The following is a 17,715-nucleotide window of genomic DNA, read 5'->3' as shown; positions in this document are numbered from 1 at the left end:
GCAAGCACCGAGTCATGTCTGACCCTTGGGGTGACGCCCTCCTGCGTTTTCATGGCAGACTCAATACGGGGTGATTTGCCAATGCCTTCCCCTGTCATTACCGTTTACCCCCCAGCAAGCTGGGTACTCATTTTACCGACCTCGGAAGGATGGAAGGCTGAGTCAACCTTGAGCCGGCTGCTGGGATTGAACTCCCAACCTCATGGGCAAAGCTTTCAGACGGCTGCCTTACCACTCTGCGCCACAAGAGGCTCTTGAATATGTACAGATGCCTTAATTTAAATCAAACCTTTGGTCTATCAAAGGAAATATTACCTGTTCAGTCTGGCAGCATCTCTCAAGGGTTGCAAGCCGAGATAAAGTTGGGGTGAGATTTCTCTTGAAATTAAAATAATGACAATAATAATAATATTATTTTGTTTTTATAGCCCTCTCTTCCCAGTTGGCTTAGGGTGGGTAAATAGCTCTCCAGGCTACAGGGATCCATTCCCCTGGAGGAAAATGGCCACTTGGGAGGGTGGACTCTGCAGCATCATGTTCTTGCTGAGCTCCCTCTGCAAGCTCTGCCCTCCACTGGCTCCTCCCCTAGATCTCCAGGAATTTCCCAATTTGAGGTTTGTAATTGTAAGTCAAGGTCTTTTATGTCCCCAAATTCCTGATCACATTTTAGCAGGAAACATCAGGAACGGAAAGCTTATACACACAAGGTTGATCACCCTACCCCTAAACTACAGCCTCCTCAACAACTTCTTTAAATTCCTATCCATCCATAAATTCTGCAATAACTTTGGACCAGTCATTTCGGTCTCAGCATACCCTACCTCACAAGGGTATTGTGATAATACAGAAGTGGGAGTGGAAGGATCGCAAAATAACCTCCCACCTTCTTTGGAAGGAAAAGCAAATCAAGAATGTAATATAAAGGAACATATAAACAAATACCCATCTGCTTATATTTAAATGTAGCATGTGTGCCCCTCTGCTTCTGTGACAAAAATAAGACCCTGAAAGCATGTGACAATAACAAATAGCTTGAAAAGTTACCCTGTTGGTAAGCAACAGTGATTTTAAGGCTAATTATGTCATTAATTTTCAGTCATTTCCCAACTGGCTTTCAATGATATTACCGCATCTGATAGCCGGTGTCAGCTAGCTTCAGTCTCTCTCCTTCCCATGATAAAACAACGCCATGCTGTAAATCTTCCACTGGAGTACAGAATTAATATGAGGAATGGAGAGAGAAGCAGAGAAGTTTATTGACTCAAAATAAATAGCTTGTAAGGTTTATTCCCTAGCCAAATGTTGAACATTTCTCTGCTGCAAGAACGCAGTTTAACTGTCCTGCACTCCAGCATGTGAAACGGATTTATCACCAGTCAATAAGAAGCTCGAGTTCTGCCATGAGGTATTTTTTCAAAGTCACTAGGCCATTAAACAATTTCTCCAAATGCAAAAGATATGTGTTTGGGGAAGGAAGGAAGCCAATAGGAAAACACTCCTTCCATCCTTTAAAGCTCAAACTCCTTCAAAGCCCTCCTCAGCTTTACCTCACACTATTTTTCTGTCTCCATTTCCCAATACACCCCTAACCTATAACTGTTATTCATCCAGCTGCCTAAAGACCTCCTCCTCTGTTAAATGACTCCACCCTTCCTTCACTGCTTTCATACAGACCTGCTACTCCCTCTCAGAACACATGCATGGTATCCCCTCGCTCTCTCCCATCCTTCTCCGAGAGCCATTGTTATCAGCTGGAGTGGAACCCATGGCTGTGAGTGTGTTTGCTTGCATGAATCCCTACAAAGGGCCACCGCTCATTTGGATGACAGCCACTGAGCCATGGTCCTTTAAAAGGCCACCTAAACAGCTGGTTGTGGTGTCCCAGGATGGCTCAGCAAAACATAAGGCCAGGGCTCAACTCAAGAAGAAGAAGAGTTGGTTCTTATATGCCGCTTTTCCCTACCCGAAGGAGGCTCAAAGCGGCTTACAGTCGCCTTCCCTTTCCTCTCCCCACAACAGACACCCTGTGGGGTGGGTGAGGCTGAGAGAGTGCTGATATCACTGCTCGATCAGAGCAGCCCAAGGCCACCCAGCTGGCAGCATGTGGGGGAGTGCAGAATCGAACCTGGCATGCCAGATTAGAAGTCCGTACTCCTAACCACTACACCAAACTGGCTCTCTAGAGTCAGTTTGGTGTAGAGTGGTTAAGAGCAGTGGCCTGTAATCTGGACAACTGGGCTTGATTTCCCACTTCTCCTCCACATGCCGCCAGCTGGGTGACCTTGGACCATTCAGCTCTATCAGAACTGTCTCAGCCTCACCTTCCTCACAGGGTGCCTGTTGTGGGGAGGGGAGGGGAAAGTGTTTGCAAGCTGCTTTGAGACTCCTTTGGGTAGTGAAAAGTGGAATACAAAAAAACTAGCTCTTCTTCAATTACAGCATCAGTCACTGCTATTTCCCTCTCTTGTAAGACCCTTCTGAACAGTGGGGGAGGCCTTGTGTAGCTGGTGTGGATGCTTTATAAGAACTTAGGCTTCTACTGCAGCTGCTGCTTATTTCTACAGGCTGTGGAGCAGAGAAGGGGAAGAGGGAAAAGGAGTGAGAGCCAAGCCTCTTCTTTTTGTCTATATGGCCTCGCAGGCTTCCACAGAGTGACTAAGGCCAATATTGGAGGGGTCAGACGCAGACACCTCCAATCCCCACAGGTGCCAATCTATCCTCCAGCATTCAAAAGCTTGGGGCTTCAAAAGAGGATCTGGGAGAGTTCAAGGGAAATCAATAAGACCCTCAAGTAGAAATTGTTTTATTTATTTGGAAATGATTCATTTCAATGGAAGCTGGCACACAGGGTAGGCTATAGAAGGGAATGCCAGCAGCTTTTGCCTAGATTACAGCCAAGGATACTTGATTTGAGCAACATATATAGTGAGACAGCAGTTGTGATTTTACCCCGCTGCCCTGGGCTTGCTCCACAGGACTTTAATTCCTCTCTGATGAGCTTGTCCCAGAGTGGCTCGTTTCAGCATCACATTTATTCTGCCAGTCCCACTGCCCTTATTGCACAGATTTTAGTAAAATCCAAAATTGGCAAATTTGAATTATGTGGTAACCAAAATAGTCTCTGTGTTAAATGTGTGATATATTGACAAGAATGCCAGTCCCCAGGTAGGACCTGGGGATACTCTGGAATTATAGTTCATTTCCAGGTCACAGAGATCAGTTCCCCTGGAGAAAATGGCTCCTTTGAAGGGTGGATTCTATAGCATTATACTCCACTGAGGTCCTGCCCTGCCCCAAATTCTGCCCACCCCCAGCTCCATTCCTAAAGTTTCCAGGTATTTCCCAACCCAGAGCTGGAAACCCTATATATGCAGGCTTTCCAGCCTCCATGTGGGGGCTGGAGATCTCCTGGGATTACAGTTGATCACCAGTCCACAGATCTATTTCCCTGGAGAAAATGGTTGCTTTAGGGTAGACTCTGAGGTATTATTCCCTGCTGAAGTCTCTCCCTTCTCCTAACCCTACCATCTCGAGGCTCCACCACACCCCAACTCTCCAAGTAAGATCTCTAAGCAGGAGTAGGCAATATATATTGCCTACATATGCATTCGTCAAGAGAGTCTAGTGGTGTGCGCAGTTCACCACTAGAGAAAGAAGGGAAGATGTGCAGGCCTTCCTTTAAAGCAAAATCAAAATGGGGGTATCTGGTTTTGCTAAAGTTTGTGACCTGCTGGTGTAACAGCACATTCAGGGTTCAAAGCCCAGCTTATACATGATCTCAAATGCCGTTATAAGAACTCTGCACCAGCAAGGCGATTATTTTGACGTTCCTCTTGCAGATCGTGGGGATGAGGCTAAGAGTGAACATCTCTTTCATGGCCAAAAGTGAGATTCAAACTGGCAGCAACCTAAGCCAATATATCAGACTTCTGCAGCACACATCTACAACTCTATGCATTCCCATCTGGGGGAAGATAAAAAGAAAGTTCTCCATAATTGAAACCAAAACCAATCATGATGGGACAGTCACAACATGATGTGAATATGTTTGGTCAGAGTTATTCTGACCTGAGGCACACTCTCCGGAAAACAGAACTAAGGAGGGCAACTTGTACTTCTCTGGGGCCTCCAATCCACAGAACCCTTCCAAGATGGAGATCCTGTGGATAGGCAGGAGGAGGACAGATCAGGAAGCGCTCTTACCCAGCCTGGCTGGCGCAAATTTCCATCGTACCATCCACCCAGAATTTTGGTGTGACCTTGGATGCCTCCTTATCGATGGAGGCCCAGGTCACAAAAGTAGCTCAACAGGCGTTTATCCATCTACTAGGCCAATTGAACCTAACCAGTCCTCTGAACACCTGATCACAGTGATCCATGCAACTGTCACCTCCAGCCTTCACTTCAGTAACTCATTCTACGCATGCCTACCCTTGACCAGGAAATTACAGCTGGTGCAGAATGCTCTCCTCCCATTCCATCTTTTCTCCTGAGGTGTCAGATGGGGGTTTTGCCAAACAGCGGGGTGGGGAGAGAATCATAGAATCATAGAGTTGGAAGGGGCCATACAGGTCACATAGTCCAACCCCCTGCTCAACGCAGGATCAGCCCAAAGCATCCTAAAGCATCCAAGAAAAGTGTGTATCCAACCTTTGCTTGAAGACTTTTCATTGAACTAAATGAGTTTAGACTGAAGTAACTCTGCATAGGGTGGCACTAAAAATAAGTTTATGGGCAATTTGGCATGATATACCCTGGTGAGTACAGCAGTGTGAATCTTTGGAGAGACACTGGAAAGATAATGCTCCTGGTTTGGGTCATGCTTAAGTATAACCAAGGGACAGAAACTTCCCAAGTTCAGGGTGGTGAATCTTGCTTCTCCCGGCCTGCATTTTATTCTTAAAGCCCATTGATTAGTTTAGGCTGGCAGAGAACAGTTATCCTGAAGCCACCTGAACTTTATGGCTGAGTGGCTATGTTAAACCAATTATTTCCCTCTACTATTGATTTAGCAAATTTTATTCCCCTTCAGATGTTTGCTAAGAGTTCACATCACTACACATATCTATTTTGGTAATCTGGATAGCTTTCCCATGGAAGCTGTCTTCCCTACAGGGAGAAACCATCAGATACCTATACAGTAGCCAGTGGCTCTCCAATATGCAGAATCTGGGCTTTTTTCCAGCCTTGCTCCCAATACATTAAGAGATGTCAATTTGACTGCATTAAAAAATTAAGGTAATTGTGGCAATATCCCAATTAACATCTGCTTTGGTTGTGCTTGTGAACAAAGGCAACAGCGTGGACACGTCTGTAAAGAATTGGTCTTTCTTTTGCAATGATAAAAGATAATATTTAAGAAACTATTCCCAGTAATCGGAATATTGGGCTGTTGTGAACAAAAAAAAAAGCTGCAACCATGTAAATATGCATAGTTATTAATGAGCCGTCATAGACTGCTTCTACTGCAGAAGCCACTTCCATACAGAGCCAGGCCCAAAACATAGATAAGTAGAGAGTATGGTTTCCACATACAGAGGTTATTGCAACTCCTGCCTCAAGACCTACGAACATCCCCTCTGGATCTGACCACTGATCCATCTAATCCAGCATCATGTTGCCCACAGCACCCAAAACCAAATGGGGGGGGGGGGGAGGCGGTTACTGGAACTGGAGCCATGAAAACCCAACTGATGACAGTTAGGAATGTCTGTATTAAAGTTAAAAATATATAACTTTTATTGTGCACAATTTTAAAAATTGTTTAGGAATTAAAAACATATATACAGCCCCTAGGCTATTGCAAAACAGTGTGCTATGCACTATGTGAACCAATGGACCGACACGTTTCGGCCCTTATAGGGCCTTCTTCAGAGGTCTGGTTTTAACACACACCAGTTCGTAACACATATGAAATATGTACAGCAGCCAATAAAAGCTCCAAAGTAAGAGCTGTAAAGTACCAGAGTCACTTAATAAATGAAGATGTCTATTTATCAGCCATAAGCTCTCTTCCAAAGGCTGCCAAAAATTTCAGTGGTGTGTTCTGTTATTAGTGCATGCCTAGCTTGTTGACGGCTTTTGGAGGCTAAGGAAGATCGACCCTGGCTAGCAGTTGAAATCCCAGGAACGTGACACAGGGGCAGGCAATGGGAAACCACTTCCCAACGTTTCTTGCCTGGCAGCCAGACATTAGGATCTCCTGGCTAAACTACACACATGCCATATGAAAAGTAACTAAATAACCCCAAGTGGTATTCAGAGGTACGCTGCCCCTGAAAATGAACGTGTATCCTGGTTAGCACATGTCTAGTCCCGTTTCGGCACCATCTAAATAAGGTAAAGGTATCCCTTGTGCAAGCACCGAGTCATGTCTGACCCTTGGGGTGACGCCCTCTAGCGTTTTCATGGCAGACTCAATACAGGGTGGTTTACCAGTGCCTTCCCCAGTCATTACCGGTTACCCCCCAGCAAGCTAGGTACTCATTTTACCGACCTCGGAAGGATGAGCCAACCTTGAGCCGGCTGCTGGGATTGAACTCCCAGCCTCGTGGGCAAAGTTTTCAGACAGCCGCCTTACCACTCTGCGCCACAAGAGACTCATTTGGCACCATCTATCCTTAGGTAAACTAGGTGACAAATCTCCTGTGTTTCAGTGACACTGTTTGGTGACAGGCATAATGCACAACAAAACTTACAAAGATGCCTTTGCATAAACACTGTTAGCTCAAGCTGTCCCTCTTGCTGGGGAGAGAGGAGGAAGTAAGCCATGGGTCACTAGCCATTTTCCAGTGGATGGTCTCGTTTCTGCAGGACTCTTGCAAAGAGTGCTGGGTGAGAGATGTGATCCTGCAAGGCCCTTCTTATAGTCTTACATTAAACTCTGAATCACGGAACACTGATTCATTATGTCTTACTTGGGGCTTTTTTTTGGGGGGGGGGGGGGTTGACACTATGCACTGGTACCGAACACCAGCACTTTTTCCAGGACTGTCCCAAATCCTGATCCTCAGGCGCTGGCCTGAGCCTCGTCCCACTCAGCCACAGAAAGAAAGAGTGGACCCTCAAGAACTGCTTAGTGCAGCCTGCAGAGGGAGAGTCAAATGGATGGATATCAGCAGAGCCTTATATTTGAGTCCTGGAAGGTTGGGGGTTTTGTATTTTTAAGCACTGGTTTTACCTGTTCAAAGCTACCTAACTCTTGCTTTGCAAATCTGAAGTGGTTTGCTTAAGGGAGGAGCAGAGATGACAACCCCTGACAAAACCGGAATCAATCCATTTTGTGTTAGGTAGCATCATGTTTAACCTTGCAGTACTAGGGCTGTTTATCTTTCAAGAAGAAGTAAGGGCTTGGATCATGCTGAGAAGTGCAACAGATAGAAGAAGCATTTCTGTCAGCAAAGCATGACTGTCTGGTCACCCTCCTTCTATGGCGGCTCAAAATTCCCCCCCCCCCAAAAAAATACTGCTCCATGGGATCCCCTAAGGATCAGCACGAGGAGGGGAGTTGTGTGTCTGCAGTGAAAGGAGAAAATTGATTAAAATCCCCCCCTTCTGCCCCCAGAGTTGTTATATGGGATCCAACCCAAAGAAAATGCTTGTAGACAGGCTGATTGACACTGAGAGAAGAGATTAATTAAACAAATATTCAGGTTCAGCCAGCTCTGTATGTTTGCTGACCTTGTACACCGGAGAGAAGAGACATTTTCTGATCAGAGCCAAGCCTAACCTTTCCATTATTAAAAACTGGTATTTCATTCTCCTGGGGCTGTAGTAAGAAACTGATTACCACATTCTGTATCTGTACTCTTCTCTCCCCCGCCCCCCCTTCCCGACAGGTGGTCCGAAGTTTTGCCATTGCCAGGGATAATTGGATGACCTTTATATCTGGCGCAGGATCAAGCAGAGCCACAAGATTGCTTTTTTTTTTTTTTGTTTAAGTAACGGCACACAGATTTCAGGGACCTAACTGAAAATGCCAAGTTGTACAGGTGTTTCTTGCATGTCATCCGAAATATGTTGCAAGAGACCCTAGGTTCATTTCTCCTTGGTAAAAGATCATAGGAAGCTGGTGTGGGGAAAAAAAACTTTTGTAGGGGGTGGGGCTTGGCTTGGTGGCAAACCACTTGCTTTGCATGCAGGATGTCTGAGGTTCAGTCTCTGGCATCTCCATTTAAAAGGATCAAGCAGAAGACAATGTGAAAATCCTCTGCCTAAGACACTGGTGACTCATTGCCTGCCTGACTAAACGATCTTGATATATCCATGGTTTGGCTCAAATGAGGGTACCCGGATGACTCAGAGGTGCTTTCACACACACACACTTTCGATCCACTTGGCAAAGGGGTTTTGCTGTGTGAAACGGCAAACTCCCTTTGCAAATGATTGCTACAGTGGATTCAAAGGGCACTATTCAGCATGGGCAAAAGTGCAGATCGTGTAAAGAGCTTCATATGAACATATAGGGGCTTTTCGCACACCTTCAAAATCGCACAATGGTTGCCAATTGAAAACGCTACTGATTTGCCATTATGCACAACGTCGTTGACAATCTGCCACACACCTGAAACCGATCCGCAAAAAGCGCTTCCTTGTAGCGCTTTCAGGGAAATCCCCCAAAGTGGATTCACCCTCCGGAAAGCGCTACACTCCTGCAACCAATCTGCAACACTAGCGGGAAAGTTCTGTGCATTGCCATTGTTGTGGTTTCTACAAAGTCCCTCCCCCTGGCTCTCTCCTCTGATCTTCCGGCGAAGCGATCGCCATTTTTTTTCTCCGAGCGAGCGAAGTTCAACCCACCAGCAAGCCTGTTTAGAGGCTTCCCCGGCTTCAGTCCCTCCCCAGAGCGGTTTAGTCACTAAGCACAAACAACATTTGCTGATGTATTTTCCCTTTATTTTTACACTGTTTTTGGCCGAAAATCGGGCCCATGAGGGGGGGGGGTTCACTTGGGGGGAGCGTGGCAACGATGAAACGACAGCTCAAACACACCTGCCAGCTGATGGGTCTCTCCTTTGCAACGAATCAACACATATTCGTTGCAATGGGTGTTTTTTTTTTTTTTTAAACCTTTCTTAAAGGGAAAGGGGCTGTTTGGGAGCATGCTAACGGCTGCCCATTGGCTGCTTGACGGCCAGGGGCGGGACGAGCTTGGCAATAGCGCTTCCTGTCTAGCGATTTTTGCTGAGACCGGAAGCTTGTGGGAAACGATAGAAACGCAACTGGATTCCACTACAAAGTCAGGTGTGCATAATGACGAATTGCACTATTTTAAATGGCGATTTTTCGTTCAGCAAACAATTTGCTACAAGGATCCCGGTGCGGAAAGCCCCATAGAGTTGCTTTATACTGAATCAGATCTTTGGCCCATCATAATCAGTACGGTCCAGACTGGCAGCTCTCCAGAATCCTCTGAAATGTATTTCACCTCCGTTATGACACCTGGTCCTTCTACCTGGAGATGCCAAGAACTGAATGGGGGACCTTCTGCATTCCAAGCACCGCCCGCCCCCGCCTCCCCTAATGTGTTCATGTGTTGTGCCAGGCACTGCTCTTTGTGCATAAAACGGAGGACAGGGAGAACCCAGGCTCAGATGGACAGAACTGAGGGGAGCTTGAAGTTGTAGGGACTGAAAGTGCTTGTCCACTCTAGGAGAGCCTCAGTTCAGGATCCCAGTCTCCCAGAAATGAACACATTCTTCCAAAACCACCAGAAAAGACATTGCTGGCTAAACTCCTGGGGGGGGGGGGCTGTAGTTCAGTAGAAGAACTTCTTTGCATGTAAAAGGCTCCGGCCGCTTCATTTAAAAGGACAAGCTAGTAATTGATGTGACAAACTTTTATCTGCGACACCAACGATACAGGGTAGATAGTACAACAATATAGGCTAGATATCAGGAAAAAGTTTTTCACAGTCAGAGTAGTTCAGCAGTGGAATAGGCTGCCTAAGGAGGTGGTGAGCTCCCCTTCACTGGCAGTCTTCAAGCAAAGGTTGGATACACACTTTTCTTGGATGCTTTAGGATGCTTAGGGCTAATCCTGCGTTGAGCAGGGGGTTGGACTAGATGGCCTGTATGGCCCCTTCCAACTCTATGATTTTGTGATTCTACCAAAGAGCCACTGCCAGTCTGTGCAGACAGTGCTGAGCCTGATGGACCAATGGTCTGAGGTAATGTTAGACAACTTCATACATGTCCATACAGTTGCCCCTAGTAGCTTGGCAAGGTAAAACAATGCCTGTCAATCTGGCACCAAAAGGGACCACTGGGGTTCCTTGGACAATGAATTAGTCCTGAGGAGAGAGGGTGCTATGCACAGCAGTCTAGGGCAGGGTTAGTCAACCTGTGGTCCTCCAGATGTTCATGGACTACAATTTCCATTGCCAGCGAACTGGCAGCGGCTCGTGGGAATTGTAATCCATGAACATCTGGAGGACCACAGGTTGACTACCCCTGGTCTAGGGCCTCGGGCCTCTTCAGAACACAGCAAAAAGAGCCGCTAAAGGCATCCCATGAACATTCACCCATGCTTTCAGGCAGAGAGAACAGATACCAAAAGTCCAGGGAAGACAAGTAGCATGGATCACAAAGGAACCAGTAGTCAACTAAAACGAGGTCAAATGTAAAGCGAGACACCTTTTCCCACTGTAATTCATCCTAAAAGGAAACACTCTTGACTTTTCAGATTCCAGCCACATAAACATTGGTGAGTGAGTGTGACAACAGAGGCTAAATACTACAGAAGGCTTAAAGGGCTTCTTAAGACAATGTCTAACACATCGAAAGCAACTATAAGGTCTCCTCCCTGAGTTAATTATAAGGGTAAAACCTCATATCCTGGACCCGAGCCTCAATACATCTATAAGCAGATATTCATTCAGTCTGTGTTATTATCAGGCCCCTGTAGCTATTACAGCACTCCCAGAAAACAAGGGAATTGAGGTATATAATGATGTGGATTGTAGCCATTAAACAAGTTTCATTTCTCTTACAGACTGACCTCCGCTGCCACACTGGCACAAGGACAATAGAATCAGGCAAAGTATGATTTAAGATCTCTCCCTCTCTTTCCCTGTGCCCTTTCTCTCTCCCCTCACGGTTGTTCTCTCCCTGCAAGCTTCCCCTCGCTCTCATTCCCTGCAATGTCCTGCAGCACAGCTCACTGGATTGAGTCCCAGGTGCTTTTTTTGTTTGTTTGTTATTAACCACCACCACCCCCAATCTATTCTCTCTCTCCTCAGCAGCTTCTTTCTCTTGCCCCTCCTGGCAACTTGCACAGAATGAGAGGAAGGTAGAAAATTAATGTAAAAAGAATAATTACATTGGGCTTGAGATTGTCACTAATTGCCACTAATCTGCCACTAATTGATTTGACTTCCCTTTCCTTCTTTGATGTCCACTTCCTGGTCAGTAAAATGTATCATTGCTTCCTGTTTCTGGAAAGCCCATGCCAGGGCAATCCAGTGTACATGCAAACTCAGTGACCTCTAGACTGTGGGGATGCACACTTGTGCCAGGATGGTGCAGTGGCTAAGAGTGGCAAACTCTAATCTGAGAAGAAGTAGAAGAGCTTTTCACTATCCAAAGGAGTCTCAAAGCAGTTTACAGTCACCTTCCCTTCCTTTACCCATACCATACAAGGTAGGTCGAGCTGAGAAAGCTCTGAGAGAACTGCAACTTGCGCAAGGCCACTATGCAGGCTGCATATGGAGGAGTGGGCAATCCAGATCTCCAGATTAAAGGCTTCTGTTTTTAACCACTATGCCAAACTGGCTCTCACCAAACAGGAGAACCAGGGTTGGCTCCCCACTCTTCCTTCACATGCAGCCAGCTGAGTGGACCTTGGGCTAGTTATAAGTTTCTTAGAGCTCTCTCAGCTCCACCTACTCACAGCATGTCTATTGTGGAGAGAGGAAGGGAAAGGTGGTAGTAAACTGTTAAAAGGGGGTATAAAAACCATTTCTCTGTTATTGGGGGATACCTACATGCGTCAGCCTCGGATTTGGAGTGACAGGGGAAAGTGTGTTTGTGTCAATGTTACTTTCTTATCGTATTGCTTATTGTCTCCTTATGCTCCCTGCCAGGCTCTTCGCTCAGAGGGTTAAGCTGTTAGAGGTCCCTGACCCCAGAGAAGTTCACCTGGCCTAGACTAGGGCCTTTTCAGTCCTGGCCCCAACCTGGTGAAATGAGCTCCCAAGAGAGCTAAGGGCCCTGACAGATATGTCACAGTTCCACAGAGCCTGTAAAATGAAGCTTTTCTGCCAGGTCTTCGGTTGAGGCCGGGTTAAGATCAGTGGGCCCTGCTCAGGCTCCACTATACCAGCGGGGAACCCCTTGATGGATGGCTGTGGTAGGTAGGAGGGGTTTTGCCATCTTGGTATGTTAGTGATACGTAGTTTGAGGAGACGGGGGGGGGAGGTTATGGGGATTGTTTTATGTGAACCACCTTGAGTCCTTGGAGAAAGGCAGCCTATAAATCTAATAAATAACAATCATGATAGTTAATGCAATGTGTGGAGGAAGGCAGCTGTGGGAAGCAGCTACTGCTGTTCAAACAATAATACCCCAAGCAACGAGGCCGTCAAATGATATGGTGGGCCCGCTACTGCTAGCCAGCTGATGTGGTTACCTTGCAGAGATGAGCTTTCAGATGCCATTTAATCTGCAGAGAAACAGCCCGGTGCAAGGCAGGTAGTTCCACAAAGGCAAGCACGTTTTGACGTGACATTGTTGCACTTAGGATGTATAGGGGAATGAAAACTGGATTTCTGCCTCTCTTGTGGCAACAATGCTGGAGATGCATAGATTTTGCATCCTGGAAAGGAACATTCGGTTATTAAATGTGTGTTTGGCCCCAATGGCTCTAGCACCGCACCTTGCAAAGAATCCTAAGGGTGAGTTCATAGAAACATTCAGGTGAATTTTTCATTATAAGAGCATGTCCCTGCAAGGTGAAAAGATGCCTTGCAAGTCCTCTGGAGTTATTTGTTTCTGCAAATGCATTTCCCACATGGGTGCAACCATATTAAAGCATTGGAAACGAATGCCTCATCCACGGTGGTTGGTCTATGTCTTCATATAAAAAATATATAAAGGAATTGTAGCAACGTTTCCACTCAGAAAGCTTTTGTGCGAACGTATCCAAGGATTTCTTACTTCGGCAATGAATGCTGGGTGGAGTGATTGGTATTGCACAGAACTTGTGCTGTTTTAATAAACCATGAGACTGCAGCATTATTGAAAAGTATTCAAAGACATCTGGGAGCGTTTGAAACTGGCTTTTGCCGAGAGTTAGAGCCTAACTCAGTACTACCTGCTCTGATTAGCAGTTGCTCCCCAGAGTCTCAGGCACTTGCTCTAGACTTCCACAGACCCACCTGACTAATCTGGATCTTGGTGGCACCACATGGCAAATTCCCAAATGATCTTTCCACGTGGTTCAGTGTAGATGTTAAACAGCAAGGAGGTCAGGAGAGAACCCTGCAAGGTTTATGGTATTTATTTTATTTACATTTATATGCTGCCTTTCCCCAGGGGGCTCAGGATGGCTCACAACAATCCTATCATAAATAACATATATACAATTAATAAAACTCTCAGGAGATGGTATGATAAACGACACAGGGCAGGAGCCTGGTGAAAAAAGCCTCAAGGTCAGAAGGCACTTCTTTATTTATTGTTCCTTGTCAGAAAGTTCAAACAAAGAAAACACTTGGAAGCCCTTGTGTTATAATGTGATTGGAATTTCTAGCTGCCATGCCATATATGGCGAATCTAAGAAAACTGTGAGGTGATTGGAAGACGTTTGGTGCAGAAGTGTGGTTTAGGGAGGGCTGGAGGCAGAGGTAGCTTATGGGGGTGTGGTTTGCCAACACCTACGTAGCGTGGTTTGCCAACACTTACGTAACCAAATCTCTACCTAAAACAATATAAAACCTAAAATTTTTAGCATTAAAATTGTTCAGTCTCAAGCAGAATTAAAATTCAGGCAGGCTGCTTCTTTCTCTTTAGAGAGAGAGGAGCACGCAAAGTGCATCCTTTGATCATCGGTGGTGGCGTTAGCCGGTAAATTGGGCATTTTAAGTAGGGAGACCATTTCTTGGCCTCAACCATAGACCTGGCAGAACAGCTGTTTTACAGGTCCTGTGGCACTGTTTAAGGTGCAACAGGGCCCTGATTTCATTCTTTCTACCAGGCCAAATTCCATAGCATAAGTGCCAAGGGGCTAAGCAACAGTTCCCCAACAACACCTTATAGAATTGGCCACTTAAGTAAGAACAGATCCACTGAAACCTGGAAGCCCACCACCACTACCACCAACTTGATCAGTTTTTCCAGAAGGATACTGTGGCTGATGGCATCAAATCCCACATAAGGGTCTAAGGCAGCACTTCTCAACCTTTTTACCATAGAGAAACCCCTGAAACATTCTTCAGGCTTCAAGAAACTCCAGAAGTGGCATGATCATGCAGGATATAGTTGGGAAGTATAGCTGAGTACATACTCATCTAGGGCCCCTCCCCTTCTCATCCTCTCTAGGCTCATCATTGGCCATTTTGGGAGGGAGGCATGGTCAACATGACTGTAATATGTTCATATCAACTGATAAATGTTTAACTTTTAAAAATATATTTAAAAATTAATTAACTCCCTCCCATTCAGGAAAGCCTTTCAGGCCATCAAGAAACCCTGGTTGAGAAAGCCTGGTCTAAGATCATCCATCAGGGTGACAAGGAGATTTGCATTCCAAACCCAGGCCTTAATCTGGGTTGAAATAAATATAGATAATCCATCTCCTCCCAAACCCCGAAAGCTGTGCAGCCAGCATGTGCTCAGGCACCTTGCCCTAAAATGGAATGTTGACCCCTTGTTCAGGTAAGTGGGGTCCAGGGATGCCATCTTCATGCTTCTTTCAGGCACATTAATTTTGAGGGTTTTTCTACTTGAACTCCAATTGTTTTATTTTATTTATTTATTTTTAAATTTGTACCCGGCCCCACCTGCCCCCTCCCCCCTAGAGCTCCCAGCTTCAGCGCGGGGCTTGGAGCAGGCCCACTGCCTGACCTGGCCTGGCCGCCCCCCTCCCCACCGAGTCTGGGATGGGCCAAGGGGCCAATTGGGAGCTGCTCGCTGCGCGGCTCCCGATTGGCCCCTTAGAGTTTTTATCCCGGACTCGTCCCACCCCTTTCTCCACCCACAATGCCCTTACAGCTTTATTTTTACCACTCCCACGCGAGCGGTTTACAGATGTTAACTTTTCAGACATGGGACTATTAGTATTTATATCTTTTTTTACCTGTGAGCATATTACTGTAAGGTACAGTGTCCATGCAGTTCATCTTCCCATCTCAGTAGCATGCTGATTTAGCAAATCCAAAAGCTCCTCTCATTGCCATTATAACTACTGCTCCACCTACTTGAATACAGTGTGATCCAATTAACAGCAGCTCTGCAGGGTCTTGGGCAAGGTGAGGCCTTTCCCTATGCCTGCTGCCTGAGCTCCGTTTCAGATGAAGGCACCAGTGATTCAGTCAGCGAGCTTTTGCAGGCAGATCACGTATGCTTCCACCGGGCTGTGGAACCTTTGGGTTAAATCTATAAAGAAATCCCTTTATTAAACCTCAGCCGCAAATACCTTGTTGAAATAGATTTAAAGTAGCTAACATTGACTGTGAAAAACAAATGGTATGTTTTAATGGCTTGTTGCTTTTGTGTTGTTAACTTATTATTTTAATTGTAAGCCACCTCAAGCAGAGCTCTGATGGTGTGGCAGAGAAATCTAAATAGATGAGGCGCGATTCCCTCTACTCCCACAGGATCAAAAATGGTTTAAAACTATGACTGATATTTAGTTTACAGTAGCATATGCTTAGGCTGCAAAATATTATGTGATTGGCATGATTTACTAGTCTTATATTGAATCAGACAACTACTCCTTCAAAGTCAGGCCTACTCAGCCTGACAAGGTCCCCCACAGGGATCTTTCACATTGCCTGCTACCTGAGCCAGCCTTTTTTAACCTTCTGACTGTGGAGGCACACCTGAAATGTTTTTCAGGCTTCAAGGTACCACAGAAGTTATGTCAGCTGGCCATGCCCCATCACACCCCATCACACCCCCATATGCAAATAAAAAATTAAAATATGAAAATAAACATAAAAACAGCCCCCATCTCCTTACCCCCGCCACACTTTGCCTGCAATGCCCCACATGCAAGTAAAAATAAAGTTAAAATATGCCTCCCACCACTCAAGCCAGCCCCGAAACCCAACAGAAGACCCACCTGGCCAACTTATCCCAGCCACAGGGGAAGAAGCAGTACTACTAGGATGGTAGCTGCTGGCTCTGTGTGGCTGCCATCTTGGAATCCCCCATGCTGGAGTACATCTGAGGGGCTCTTGAGGTACATTGCTGTGCACTGGTATGCTGGCTGGGAAGCCCTGACATGATCCTTCAAAAGGGTAATACCAGGCTCTAATCTGGGACCTTTTTCATGCAATCCTGATGCTCTATCACTGACTCACAGCCCTGTTCCTCCGCTTCTCGCTCCACCGGAAACTTTGATAGTAACACAGCTTGCACATCCTCAGTAGTTTGTACTTGCTGTTACTGACTGGCTTTGTACCAGAGCCAAAAGCAAACCATCCCGTTTGGGAGAAGGGGACAGTCATTTAGCTTGCTTGAAACACTTCAAGAAGGGTATTCCAATTCCCAAATGCCAAAGCTGCAGATCATCCTTCTTTCTGGCTTTCATTACACGGTATGTATACTGCTTGTATCCATTAAGGAATGAAAGCACGGTGGAGAGGGGGGAGAGAGTGAGCAAAAGAGCAGTGACTTGGGCCCTGCCTGAGGGACTGCTTGCCTCCTTATGCCCCTGCAAGGCACTTCACTCTGTGGGTGCTAATCTACTGGAGGTCTCTGGCCCCAAAGAAGCATGCCTGGCCTTTTCAGTCCTGGCCCTGACTTCGTGGAATGAGCTCCCAGGAGACCTGAGGGTCCTAATAGAGCTATCAGAGTTCCAGCATACCTCACCCTGCAGGGCTGGGGGGAAGGATTATACCGCCAACCTTGTTTTATCCTCTTTATCTTTGTTTTGTTATTTGTTATGGGGGAGTTATATTGTACCTCGCCACAAGTCCCCGGAGAGTGGCAGGCTAAAAATGGAAGGAAGGAAGGAAGGAAGGAAGGAAGGAAGGAAGGAAGGAAGGAAGGAAGGAAGGAAGGAAGGAAGGAAGGAAGGAAGGAAGGAAGGAAATCTCGCTGATGTCAGTGATTTTACAAACTACCAGCAATGATAATTCTCCTAAGTAGCCCCCCCCTCAGTACATTCCTGTGTGCACGGTCTCTAATTCTAAGAAAAGGTTCAGGGCTGCACAGTCAGTTTACATGAAACATTGGTCAGACCTATTTGTCTCCACTATGGCCTTGAACAGAATGAGGGATGCATCCTAGAACATATCCAATACAACAGGACCCTGAAGGGGAGAGGGGAAGAGAGGGGAAGCTGTCTTTCATGGGAGCTTGTCTCTCGTTTTTAACTATCTTACCTAGGAAGATTTCAAAGATACCTGGTGCTCTCCAGAATCCAACTCTAAAACTCTTGGCCTGTATAAATAGTGCTTAAGGATACAGAAAAAATGGCGGAAGAAGGTAGCAGAAGTTTTGACTATAGATCCTTTCTCAGAGGTCCGTAGTGTTATATGGGCCTGTCAAC

At 46.0% G+C, this 17,715-nt stretch overlaps 1 long non-coding RNA gene across 1 annotated transcript; it reads right to left on the bottom strand.

The window, feature by feature from the left end:
• Positions 1–1,013: 1,013 nt before the first annotated feature.
• Positions 1,014–16,373, bottom strand: LOC143835565 (uncharacterized). Its single transcript, XR_013230227.1, has 3 exons — positions 16,282–16,373; positions 15,295–15,593; positions 1,014–1,206 (listed from the first exon to the last, which is right to left on the bottom strand). It is a non-coding gene; the product is annotated as an uncharacterized LOC143835565 (long non-coding RNA).
• Positions 16,374–17,715: the final 1,342 nt, after the last annotated feature.

The sequence above is a fragment of the Paroedura picta genome, chromosome 1 (assembly GCF_049243985.1).
Source record: "Paroedura picta isolate Pp20150507F chromosome 1, Ppicta_v3.0, whole genome shotgun sequence".
NCBI classification, from domain to species: Eukaryota; Metazoa; Chordata; class Lepidosauria; order Squamata; family Gekkonidae; genus Paroedura; species Paroedura picta.
The sequence above is the reverse complement of the archived record's forward strand: the minus strand, read 5'-3'. Positions and strand labels throughout refer to the sequence as shown.